Source organism: Crocodylus porosus, unplaced genomic scaffold (genome assembly GCF_001723895.1).
Source record: "Crocodylus porosus isolate Cpor-Errol unplaced genomic scaffold, CroPor_comp1, whole genome shotgun sequence".
In the NCBI taxonomy this organism is placed as follows: domain Eukaryota; kingdom Metazoa; phylum Chordata; order Crocodylia; family Crocodylidae; genus Crocodylus; species Crocodylus porosus.
This window is the reverse complement of record NW_017728893.1, coordinates 1,307,502-1,319,331: the sequence shown is the minus strand read 5'-3', so window position 1 is coordinate 1,319,331 and position 11,830 is coordinate 1,307,502. Positions and strand designations below refer to the sequence as shown.

Below are 11,830 nucleotides of genomic sequence, written 5' to 3'. Positions count from 1 at the left end.
GGATGCCTGGGTTTTTCCTCCTGCCAGACCTCAACTGAGCCCCTGCCCTTCTCCAGACCTCAGCCCTGTCCTGCCTCCATCCATTAGCTTTCAACCATCCCAATCGCCACTGGGGCCCCCACATGCCGGGATTTCTGCCTCAAGTCATCTCTGCCTGTGGAAACTGCATCCCATAAAGGTAGGGCTAGTCGGTCTCCCTGTATCAGCAAGCCCTCCTCAGCCACCCCTGGCCTGGCCAAAAGGTTGAAGGGGATAACTGAGGCACGAAAGGGTTTTTGCCCCAGGTCACCGGAAGATCAGGGGCAAGAACCCAGGTGTACCAGGCCCAACTGTGCCCAGTGCCTTCCTCGCCCTTCGCACGCTGCTAAGCAAATGCAGGGTCACAGCACAGCTCCCAGCTTCCCAGTCCTGGCCAAAAGGGCAATAGATCTTACCCCTGGGGGTAAACCTGGGGGCAGCCTGGGCTGGCTGGCATGGCCCTGCCACCTTCATCTCTCTCCCCACCAGCATCTGAGAACGTGCAGGGATTTGCTAGGACCTCAGGAGGGGTGGAAAGGCCACTAGCCCTCATGCTTCAGGGCAGCACCTCCCAGAAGAGGTCAGGAAGCAATGGCCTTTGCAGGCAGGCTGTTCATTGCCCGTTTTGTGGGAAGCAGCGGGCACTGCCTTGTGCCAGGGACAGAAAAGGGGCTTGACTGAACCCTCCGGCAATCCAGTCTGGTAGAACAACAGGGTGCCCTTGCTGCCAAGAAGGCTAATGACGAAATGGGCTGTACTGGTAGACTGAGGGCAGCAATTCTTCCCCTCTATTCAGCACTGGGCCATGCCACGGCTGGAGTCCTGTGTCCAGTTTTGGGCCCCCCACTACAGAGAGGATGTGGGCAAGTTGGAGAGAGACCAGTGGAGGGCAACAAAAATGGTTTGGGAGCTAGGGGACATGACTTGTGAGGAGAGGCTGGGAGGACTGGGCTAATTTAGTCTGGAGAAGTGAAGACTGAGGTAGGGATTTAATAGCAGCCTTCAACTCCCTGCAGGGGGGGCTCCAAAGAGGATGGCGCTGGATTGTTTTCAGTGGGGGCAGATGACAGAACATGGAGCAATGGGCTCAAGCTGCAGCAAGCAAAGTTGAGGTTAGGAGGGTCACCACTAGAAGGGTGGTGAAGCACTGCAACAAGCCCCCGGAGAGGTGGGAGTCTCCATCCTGGGAGGTATTTAAGACCTGGCTAAACAAAGCCTTGGCAGGATGATGTGGTTGGGGCTGGTCCTGCTTTGAGCAGGGGGTTGGACTAATGTGACCATCGGAGGTCCCCTCCAGCCTGAATTTCTATGACTCTATAACAGGTGAGATAGAAACCTGCTCCATCCCTTCCTTCTTCATCTCTTTCCCAGTGGAGCAGCAGGAGCAAAGACACAGTTTTCCTTGAAACCCAAGACAGAGGTGTGAGTGTGCGAGTATGAGAGAAAGAGGAGGGAGACGTTCAGGAGCTGACGATATTTTATTACAGGTTTTTAAAAGCCCATTAGAGAAAAGTCAAAAATGGCCTTTTCAAACCAAAGGACATGGGCCCAGCTTCATTTGACCCTTCTATAAATAATGGCCAAGGGAGGGGGGAATAATTTTAAACAAACATTCAAGGGCTTGAATTATGTACGTTCCTCAGATCAACAGGAAGAGAGAGAGAGAGAGTCAGGCTGGAATGAATTCAAGGACAAGCTGGAAAGGCCACTCGAAAAGTTATCGCCTGCGGAGAGAGAGATCTGATCCCTGAACACAATCATCATCTGTAAGAAAGTGGGAGAGAAATAAATGAGAAAAGGGCTCACTACGCAGGGAAGTTAGAACTTCTTGACGCTTGTTGGAAGTTGCCTTGATGTTTCTTGGCCATGCAGAAGGATCCTGGTATCAATGAGCATCACACCCAGAGAGTCTCAGTGCTGGGAAGTTTGCACCTAGTCCCTCAAGGGACCTGTCCCGTAAAATTAGTTGTCCCTCTCCTTCCTGCTGCCAGCGCTCGGATCTAGTCCAAGAAACAAGGAAGAGCCCGTCCCACCAAAACTAAGTACTCACAACCAGAAAGGTTGATGGATTTTATATTGTTTCTTTATTTCACTATTAAATTGGCTATTAACTGAGCAGAACGAGTAAGGCACGTTGAGCACTTGATGAAACCAGTGGTTCTCAGTCTTTTTTAGACTCAAGGCACCCCTCAGAAAATGCCAGCTGGTAGTTTTCCCTTGATTTTTGACTATGGAAAAATACAACATGTCTTCTGTTGCAAAAAAACTCAGAAAGGCCACAACAGGTCTGAATACTTTGAACCCTATGGACTCCTCTTTGAAATCTCCAAGTGTATTTTGTGAATCACATTTGCACGCCTGACTGACCGTGCTAACCTTGTGGGGCATCCTTGAGAGGATCTCATGGCACCCTTGAGAGGGTCACTGGGTTAAACATTTATAAAGTGCACATTTACCTAAATGCATAACATTTCTGATAGCCAAACAGATTAAGATTCGTTGGCTTTAAAAAAAAAAAAAAAGGCTCTAACAGGTGGCCCAGCCTGGTAGGGTAAAGGACTTGTCTCTTAGATTTCACATGAGACTTGTGTCTTAGTTCATCTACAGATGGGCTGTTCGGCAAGACCTGTAGTTGGAAGTTTGAGAGAGAAGTTTCCAAGATGAACCCTGATTTTATACTCTGTGGCTTGGCTAAAGTATCAGAAAGCTTCCTAAATAAGGTAAAATCTATATCACACGCACTATTTCTACCTATACATGCACACACACTATATCTGACTATCCATCCATCCTCACACTATATCTATCCACCCATCCATCCATGCACACACGCATTATTACTATCCATACATCAAAACACACACACACTATATCTGTCTATATATCTACCCATCCTCACACAATAGCTATCTATCTATATATCTATCCATCCATCCACACACTTTCTATATCTGTCGGTCCATCCATCCATCCTCGCACTGTATCTATTAATCCATCCATTCATCCATCTATCCATCCACATGCACATACCATATCTGTCTGCCTATCCATCCATCCTCACGCTATATCTATCTATCTACGCACAGTATCTATCTACACATCTATACACACTATATCTATCCACCCACACTATATCTTACCCATCTACAAACACGCTATATCTAGCTATGCACACACACTATATCTAGCTATAGTATTTTATATGATATATTATAATAACTTTCCTAATAGGTGCTACTCTAACCAAAATTCATCTGCTTCTTCTTATGCCTTATGTAAGCGATATCTTATCTAACATTAGCCTTGTCTGGCATCAGACCACTAAATGCACTCAAGGCAACCTTCTAGCCTTGACCCTAGTTCTTTTCGATCCATCTTCCTCATGCTATCTAAAATGGCTCACCTCTTGCAACATCCTCTGGCCTAATCACTTCCTTTGCCTCTTCTTCTCTTACTCTAACTTCGGTTCAGCAAATGCTATCCCATATCACTGCTAAGCAGCTTAAGGCCTACTGTAGCCTACCCAGGAGTTATCATAGACAAGTGGGGAAGGGACCTTGAGAGGTCCTCTTGTTAGCTGTGTTGATCTGAGCTCGGGTAGAGAGACCTCCAGCAAGGGCCAAAAGTGGCTAATGAGTCTTTATAACAAAAAGATGAACCCCCATCTTTAGACACAAGAAGTTCCTTTAGCTCATGTGTCAGGCAAAGCGATCACATTTCCATCAAAGTCAGTTCCATCAAAGTCGGTGGAACGGAGAGTTTTGCCTTGCAAACAAAACAGAGAGCCAAGTGTGGGGGCGGGGGAATTAAGAGATAAAAAAGCCACTTTTAAATATTCAAGTGCCTATTAGTAAAGTAGAAGGGGCTTTTTATTATTATTATTCCTTTAGCGCACATCCAAATGCATTCGGGGTTTGTTTTTTTTCTTCTTAATAGTTGATAATATGTCCAGAGAAAGTATAAAATTGCCATCTTCTGCTATCCACCTGGGGCTGGTTGAATTGTCAGCTCCCCAGTGTCTCCTCAATTTGCATCTAAAAGCAACCAACCTCTCCCCGTGGCTTGTCAGCTCACGCAAAAAACTTTGCTTCCCTTCGTCCTAATGGTCCCTGTCAGGCTTTTATGGAGCTGGCTCTCGGCGCCAAGCGATAATAGAGTAACCCGCGCTCATAATTAGCACGTCTTCAGGACATCAGAAAGGAAGAGAAGGATAGAGAGAGAGAGAAGGGAAAAAATACCCATCAAATAAACACGTGCAATTTCAGGGAGCTTAAAAAGCCTCCATTTGATGCCTTGCAATTGCTCAGGTGATAAAACGCCCGCAGGAAGGCGGCATTATTCATCCCCAGCACTCAGCTGGGGAACTGGGAAGGGGAAGAAGGGCAGCTCTGCTTCAGGATCTGGAGTCAGCTGGTCCTGGATATGAAACGGGGAACACACCAGGGTTCAAGCTGGATGCGGAGGATGTACAAATCCCCCCTGGGTCCTGTACCGAGCACCAACGAGGTGCTTTGATTGTATGTTCTCAGCATTGCCCAAGTCCGTGTCTTTGCATGTTGTATTTATATCACAGAAGGGGGCTGGATGGGCTCTCTAGAGGTCACAGCTAGTGCAGCCCTCTGCCCGAGGCAGGACCAGCCCTGTCCAAACCATCCTCTACAATCCATCATCTAAAACTCTTCGTAAAGCTGCCGTCAACCCTGACACATCACACCCGAGCTTGCCACAGGCAACCAGCCAAGTCTGGACTATCCCCATAGTAGAACATAGGCTTTGCTACACCTATATTGTCCGAGCTGGTGGCTGTTCAACCTCTTGAACCCCTCCAGTAGTGGGTGATGGAGAGTCCACAACATCTCTGGGTATCTATTCCTTGCCTCCCTGCTCTAACAGGGAAGACGTCTTTCCCAAGATCCAAACGCTTCACCACCATCCTGCAAATAATACCAGTGCTATCACCCACACTATACTGATGGAGAAACCGAGGCATGGAAACCATTAACAGTGTAAATCTGGAAATGGACCTCAGGTGTCCCGACTCCTGGTCACTCAACAGCGTAGGCTTCCAGGTCCAATAATAACCAATGCAGCAAGAGACAAAAGATCTCATGATTTGCTTTAAAAAAAAAAATCTCAGGATTTTTGCAAGCCCAATGCACCATTTTGGAAAGTTTGGGACTGGCTGCACTGTTAATCCAGCACCTTTCCTCCAGGATCAGCTGCTCATAAGAATCAGGACCCTCAGTGTTGCTGGGAAGATGCTCACAATGAAAAAAAACCCTCCAAACTTATTGAATCCAGGAGTGAGGCAGAAAAACTGTCATCCCCTCCAAAATCAGCCCAGCTCTTGAGATGTTCGACAGACAATTCAGAAATGGATTGATTCCCCCCTCAAAGTACACTAATCATCTCACGTCCTTTTGTCCCCAGTCTCTTCTGTTTGTTGCAGGAAATAATAATTATAATTAATAATAATTATTAACAATGCCATACGACTCCATGAAAGTCCTTGAATCCTCCCAAGCTACTGAAGGTTTCACTCCAGTCATTAGCACAGAAACTCAGCAGGTTTTAAATCAACCCTGTACCCAATAAATACAGACTTCATAATGTTTCCAACAGCAATTTGAGGCTGCTTTACAGCCATTAGCACGTCTGGTTTTCTAAATGAATTGTAGTGCGGAATGGACATTTACTTCCCATAATGTTGCCGCAGGTTTTAACGTAGTCATTTCACCACTCATTTATTCCTGGAAGACAGCAGACGGGCAGGACTGATGCATACAAAGTTTCCCAACTCTAAGGCAGGAAGATCAGCGATGCCGGAAGCACGTGGGATATCTTTCCCCTCCCAAAAAATTTGCAAAGACCAAGATCAAATCAGACCCTAAGCAGCATCTCTGGTCACGGGCTGCTTAATATTCAGACTCCTGCTTCCAACAGCTGGAGCTGAGCATCTGGGAGTGGGGGCGGGAAACACGGGACACACTCAATTTTAATTTTAAAAAATGGCCAGAGAAGGAGAAAAATCTATTGTTATCCTCACTGGTCAGCTGCCCTGAGTGTTAACGATTTACTTCTTGCCATCCAGGTGATTGTCTAGCCTCATCTCTCATTAGCAGGTGTCACAGCTTCATCTCTGCACCCAAAAACCTTCTGCATCCATAGACCCGCAGACAGACAAGCCTGGACACCATAATTGCTGTGGCAGCCTCTGATCTAACGGCCCGTGCCCCAGCCTTTTCCTGGGTGAGCTAGTCTGGAGTCCTTTGCCAAGACATATTTTATACTCCAACCCCACAGCCCTTCTCTGAACCCATCTCTACTTTCCAGGACAGGATGTGTCACAGTGCTCTGGGAACCACACCCTGGTAGATTAATCAATGAAATGGATAAGAGGGGCCGAGACTGGGAGGGGAAACTGAAGTACAGAAGGGATGTGGCTAGAGTCATGGTCAAGCACACAGAACCAGATCCTGGTAGATTAATCAATGCCATGGATAAGAGGGGCCAAGAGTGAAAGGGGAAACTGAGGCATGGAAGGGATGAGGCCAGAGTCACAGTCTCAAATACAGGGACCCTGAATGGGACACCATACCAGGTTGGAGGGGGAACAGCTGGGGTCACATCTGGATTCGGGGCCCCTTGGGTTTGGCAGCAGCCCTTGGGCAATGATCCCATGTGTGGAGCCCCAAGAGACCCTACAATAACAAGTCTTTGTGTGCAGCTAGGCATTTCCCAGAGCTAAGGATCTGATGTTACCCTGCAACAAGCAATGCCTCGGGCAGTAACAAGCCAACAAGCATCTCCAACAGGCAGCAGTGGAAGCAGAACATGCTCCATGGGCCATCTCCTTCCCTCGTCCCCAGGCTTTCTGCCCCATTCCTGCCAGGTAAGATGTTGAAGCCTCCTGCTCCTTCTGTGGCTCTCGGTGTCTCATGTGGCCCCTTCAGCTTGGCTTCCTGCTGCATACACACAGATGAGTGTCTACATTGCTCGGTGCAACTCAGAAAACACCAAAGCAGGACTCTGTTGGCACAAGATTAACCCTCCCATAGCAAAGCCATGGGCTCACAACAACCAGAAAGCACCCAACACTTTTGCCCCTACAGCTGGCCTCCTGGAAGGGCTACAGGGGAGGGAGGTGATCTCACCCCCTGGCTGAATTTGCATAACGAGCTCAGGTGCAGCAGTCCCTGGAAAGGAGCCACAGAGCTGAGTTGTCCCCTGCACTGGGTACAGAGGGCTCTGGTGCCATCAGCAGGAAAGCTCCTAGGCTGGGATCCCCAGAATGCACCCCCCCATATCAAAGGGATTTAGGCACCTGACACCCTGGGGGTGTCTGGCCCCTTCTGGATCAAACCCAAAGCAAAGGCTGGTCCATCCATGATGGGGCCTCTGCACCCTTCTGCAGCAGAGTGGATCTTTATTCCCCCGCCTCCAAATCAAGAGATCAGAGTTAAATGTAATGAGATTGTTTTCTTGAGCGAAAACTCTGGGGTGTTGTGATTTGTCTGCTGGGGCCGCAGCCGTTTGGGGCCATGCTTTCAGGCTTTTCTCTGCAACACAGAAGGTGAAAAATTGACTCTTTTAATAAATAAAAACACTGCAGGGAGCAGACCATGTTCTTTGGGTAAATGGGATATCTTTTATTAAACAAACTAAATAGTAGGAAAAAAATTTTCTTTGCAAACTTTCGGGTACAAGCACCCTTTTTCTGCAGGGGATTTCTGCTCTTCCCCAGGAAATGCGGCGTTCTGAGTCCGGAAAGTGTTAATTTCCCTGGGAACATCCTGGTTTTTTTCCCCTCAGCCAAAACCCAACAGGTTTAGGTGGAAATACTGCTGAGGGCATGGCAGCTTTCAGTTTTTTCCTGCCACCCTCCACCCAGTCTCCTCCCTAGCCACACTCCATCTCCCATCATGCACCATGGCAGAGACTCCCATGATGCTCTAGCTGGTGCCATGGTGCATTGTGGGGGATGTAGTTAGCCTAGGCCAAGCCTGGGGTGGGGACATGGGGTCCCTGTCCTGGCTGGGGCTGGCGTTCATGTGTATGTGTGATGGAGTCAGCCTACGGAGAGCCTGACCTGGTCCCCACCCTGGATGGGGGTGTGCATGGGTGTGTGTGTGTATGTGCATGTGTGTTTGCATGCACCTTCTGCTGATGCAAGCATCAAGGCGTTTCATGGGACCCAAGTTATCGGCTCAGTGCTGGGAGCACGGGGTGGGACGGTTGGGTCTGCGCCAGGCAGGCCATCTGGCTTCTCCCATGGTCCCTCCTGCCCTTCAGCTCAGTGGATCCAGGCACAGATTTGGTCCCGACACAGAGATTCAAGCCAGGGCTTCAGACTCCTAAATAGCCAGGAGCCAACCTGGAGCTTCTCCACCTAGGCTGGAGCTCCAGGGGCAGGGACAGGGCCCTCTCTTGCTGTGGGGGGCCTTGGTGACCCTGGGATGAACATGTGTTGGAAGACCCACCTGGCAACTTGGCTGGTCCTTGGGGGGTTTTCTGCACGGCGCACCTCAGCTCTGGCCTCACACACACACACGCACAATTTGTACCATGCACAGACACTGATACACCCAACACATCAGATCCTTAGCACCACAACCCCTGCCCCCCCCCACTTGCATGCCGTATCCCGCTACCCACCTGCTGTATCCCATCACCCACACTCCCACCCACCAACAACACCCCCACACATGAACACCATCACCCGCATCAGTGCCAGTGACACCCCCTGCCTCTCCTGCTCAGGTGCAAGCTCCCTCTCCCCTGCACAAAGCACTCCCCAAAAGCCTTCCACTAATGCATGAGCCATGGGTGTACACAAAGACGTTGCACACATAACACACATGTATGCACAACAGAGCCACACCCAGGCATGCCCACGGCACTCCTTCTCCCAAAACACACTTGCAATGCCCACACGATTCCTATTCACCCTCTTAACACATACACTCTCACACACACACATACACACACACGTACCCATGCAATTGGTCCAAGAAAAGATATCTCCCCCAAAATCCTTGCCACTCACATATTTCCTGGACCATCGCGGCTACATCAGCACACACACACACACAACACCCACTCGCTCATGCACACGTAAATCAACAACACTGATGGAACATTTCTCCTACGGGCATGAAAGAAAGAGAGGCCCGGAGGGTGTTGGGGATATTTCTAATTTTAGACACTTTGGAGACGATCCAAAAACCCGTCGGCCATGGGAACACAGCACAGCGGATCGATGAAGCTGACGTTTTGGAGTCAGCGGCCTTCTGCCTGGATCCTAGCAGTGGTCAATCCTGGCTGGTTTCTCCTTGTTCCTCATTTGGGCACAGTGACTCCATGCCATCTGCCAGCGAATTTACTGACTGTCAGTGAAATTGAGAAAAAAAAAAAAGTGAAAATTGCCTGTCAGTAAAATCTGTTAAATATAAATTTATATGTCAGTAAAAAAAAAAATTAAAAATAATATGGCAAGATTCCCTAACAAGATTGTTATCTCCCCTCCTCCGGATGCTCAAGAGGGAATTCAAGGCGTAAAGATCAGTTCGTTGCTGACCAGGAGTGGCAAGTACCTCTGAACCTGGTGGATCCTGGGTGCGAGAGTGGGGCTGTTGTGTGTTGCTCACGTTGCAGGCCAGCACTGGTCGCATGGGGTGATGCATGTGATGGTGTGAGGAGCGATGCCTCCTTCCAACCTTGGGCTGCACCGCTCTCTCAGTGCTGGCCCCTCAGTTTATTTTGGGAGCTCCGGCGCGCCGGGGAGGATAATTAACGTTGCCATCTGTGAGCTCCGAAATGGAAAGCCGCCCTCTGGAAAGAAATGCAGTGACGGCATTGCCCAGAGGTACCCAGCGGAGGCGGGAGGGGCCTGGCATTCACGGGGCAAAGTTTGGGGGAGTTTAAAAATAAAATTCCCTGAAAGTCTCCCACTGGGCCCACAGCCAGAGTTGATGGAGACGGCTTGGGTTGTGATCAGCTGGGTGTCTGCATAGGTGGAAAATGCTGCCCATAGGAGTCCCGGGAGACCAGATCCAGATAACCTGCGACACACGGGGCGGAGGACCCTCAGTGTCTTCACCTGGCACTTTCAAGGGGTGTTATATTAGCGTGCAATCCAGACCTGCTCTGGACTCAGCTTCTGGGACAGGATCACACCCTAACCTGTAGCTTTGGAAACCACAGACACACAGCCCTGCTCCCAGGACATTGACCTTGCAATATTTTCACCCTGGGACCAAGATCTGTTGGCAAAGGACCTGAATGATCCTCTTCCTTGGGGACCTGGTGACTGCAACTCTTTCCTTCGCTGCTCACTGGGGGTTGTGGCATCTGGCCTTGGCCTGATGGGTGCAGCTTTGCATCCTCGATGGTGAGGATTTTACTCGTGGAAGCTGCCTTGAAGGTCTGTGTTGATGCCCCATGTCCAGCCAGGCTCATAGGTATTAACAGGGCAGAGCAACGCACTGGTGGGAACACCTGGCTTCCCCTGCTGCGCTCTCATGCACTCCCCAGTATCCCATGGACACATGGCACCAGTGGGTGCAAAGCACCGTGTCTATCCGGACACACACCACTCCCACCCCCCACTCACACATGTGTCATACCCATTCACAACACACCCACACGAGCACACAAGATAGCCCCCATACGTCCCACTTACACGCCTAATACCCATGCCCCAAAATCACGCACGCAACAGTTGTGTTCACAATGTACCCTCAAAAGACCTGATTGCCTGGACAATGCCCTCGACTAACGCACAACACGCACAGGCTCAAATATACAGCACTTCCACCCACAACACCTCCCCCCGCCTGCCCCAGATCATCTACGTGTTCTTGGGCACACAACGTCTGCACAACCCCTCTTCTTCGTGCATGTCCCACCTCCCTAGACATACACATCCTCTGTCTGCAGTCACGCACATGACACATCTATTAACAGAGGCTCATAGCACATGCAGCCACCCCAGGGGCACACACACAACTGCCTACTCACATATCAATGGGTATAGTGCATGCACAGACACACAACACCCATCCACATATCAAACATCCTCACACAGTGGGTGGTGTACCACCCACCCACCCAGACACAACACCCTTACATAGATGCACACTGCCCAGTGCACCACACAGCAACCCAGACACACAACAGCTTCTGCACAACACTACCATGCAGACAAAAACTGACAGGTGTCTTGCATGCACCCCCAGACACACAATACACCGTTACAGAGGCACACACCAACAGGCACCCCCCCCCAGACACACAACACCATTGCACACAACACCTTTCCACAGATACACGCTGCCCAGTGCACCGCACACACACTCAGATGCACAGCACCACCATGTCTACACACACCGGGAGGTTTACTGCACACCCACCCAGACAAACAATGCACAACCCCTTTCCACAAGACACGTACTGGCAGACACACATCCACCCCCCAGACACACAACACCCTTTCACACCCTTCCACAGATACACACTGCCCAGTGCACCACACACCCACCCACCCAGACCCACAACACCACCATGCAGACACACACCAGCAGATTTACTGCACACCCACCCGAACATACCATGCACAACACCTTTACACAGACACACACTGGCAGACACACACACAACACCCTCACACAGATACATGCTGCCTAGCGCACCACACACCCACCCACCCAGACACACAACACCCCTCCATGCAATGCACAACACTCCTGTGCAGATGCACACTGGCAGGTGCGCTGCACCTCGCCCCAGGGACACTGTACATAACATCTTTACA

The 11,830-nt window shown here is 49.9% G+C and overlaps 2 long non-coding RNA genes across 2 annotated transcripts; one reads left to right on the top strand and one right to left on the bottom strand.

Moving 5' to 3' along the window:
- Positions 1-2,597: 2,597 nt before the first annotated feature.
- LOC109324161 lies at positions 2,598-9,433 on the top strand. Its single transcript, XR_002104865.1, has 2 exons — positions 2,598-2,738; positions 9,221-9,433. It is a non-coding gene; the product is annotated as an uncharacterized LOC109324161 (long non-coding RNA).
- LOC109324166 lies at positions 9,202-10,555 on the bottom strand. The gene is made up of 2 exons (XR_002104867.1): positions 10,251-10,555; positions 9,202-9,404 (listed from the first exon to the last, which is right to left on the bottom strand). It is a non-coding gene; the product is annotated as an uncharacterized LOC109324166 (long non-coding RNA).
- Positions 10,556-11,830: the final 1,275 nt, after the last annotated feature.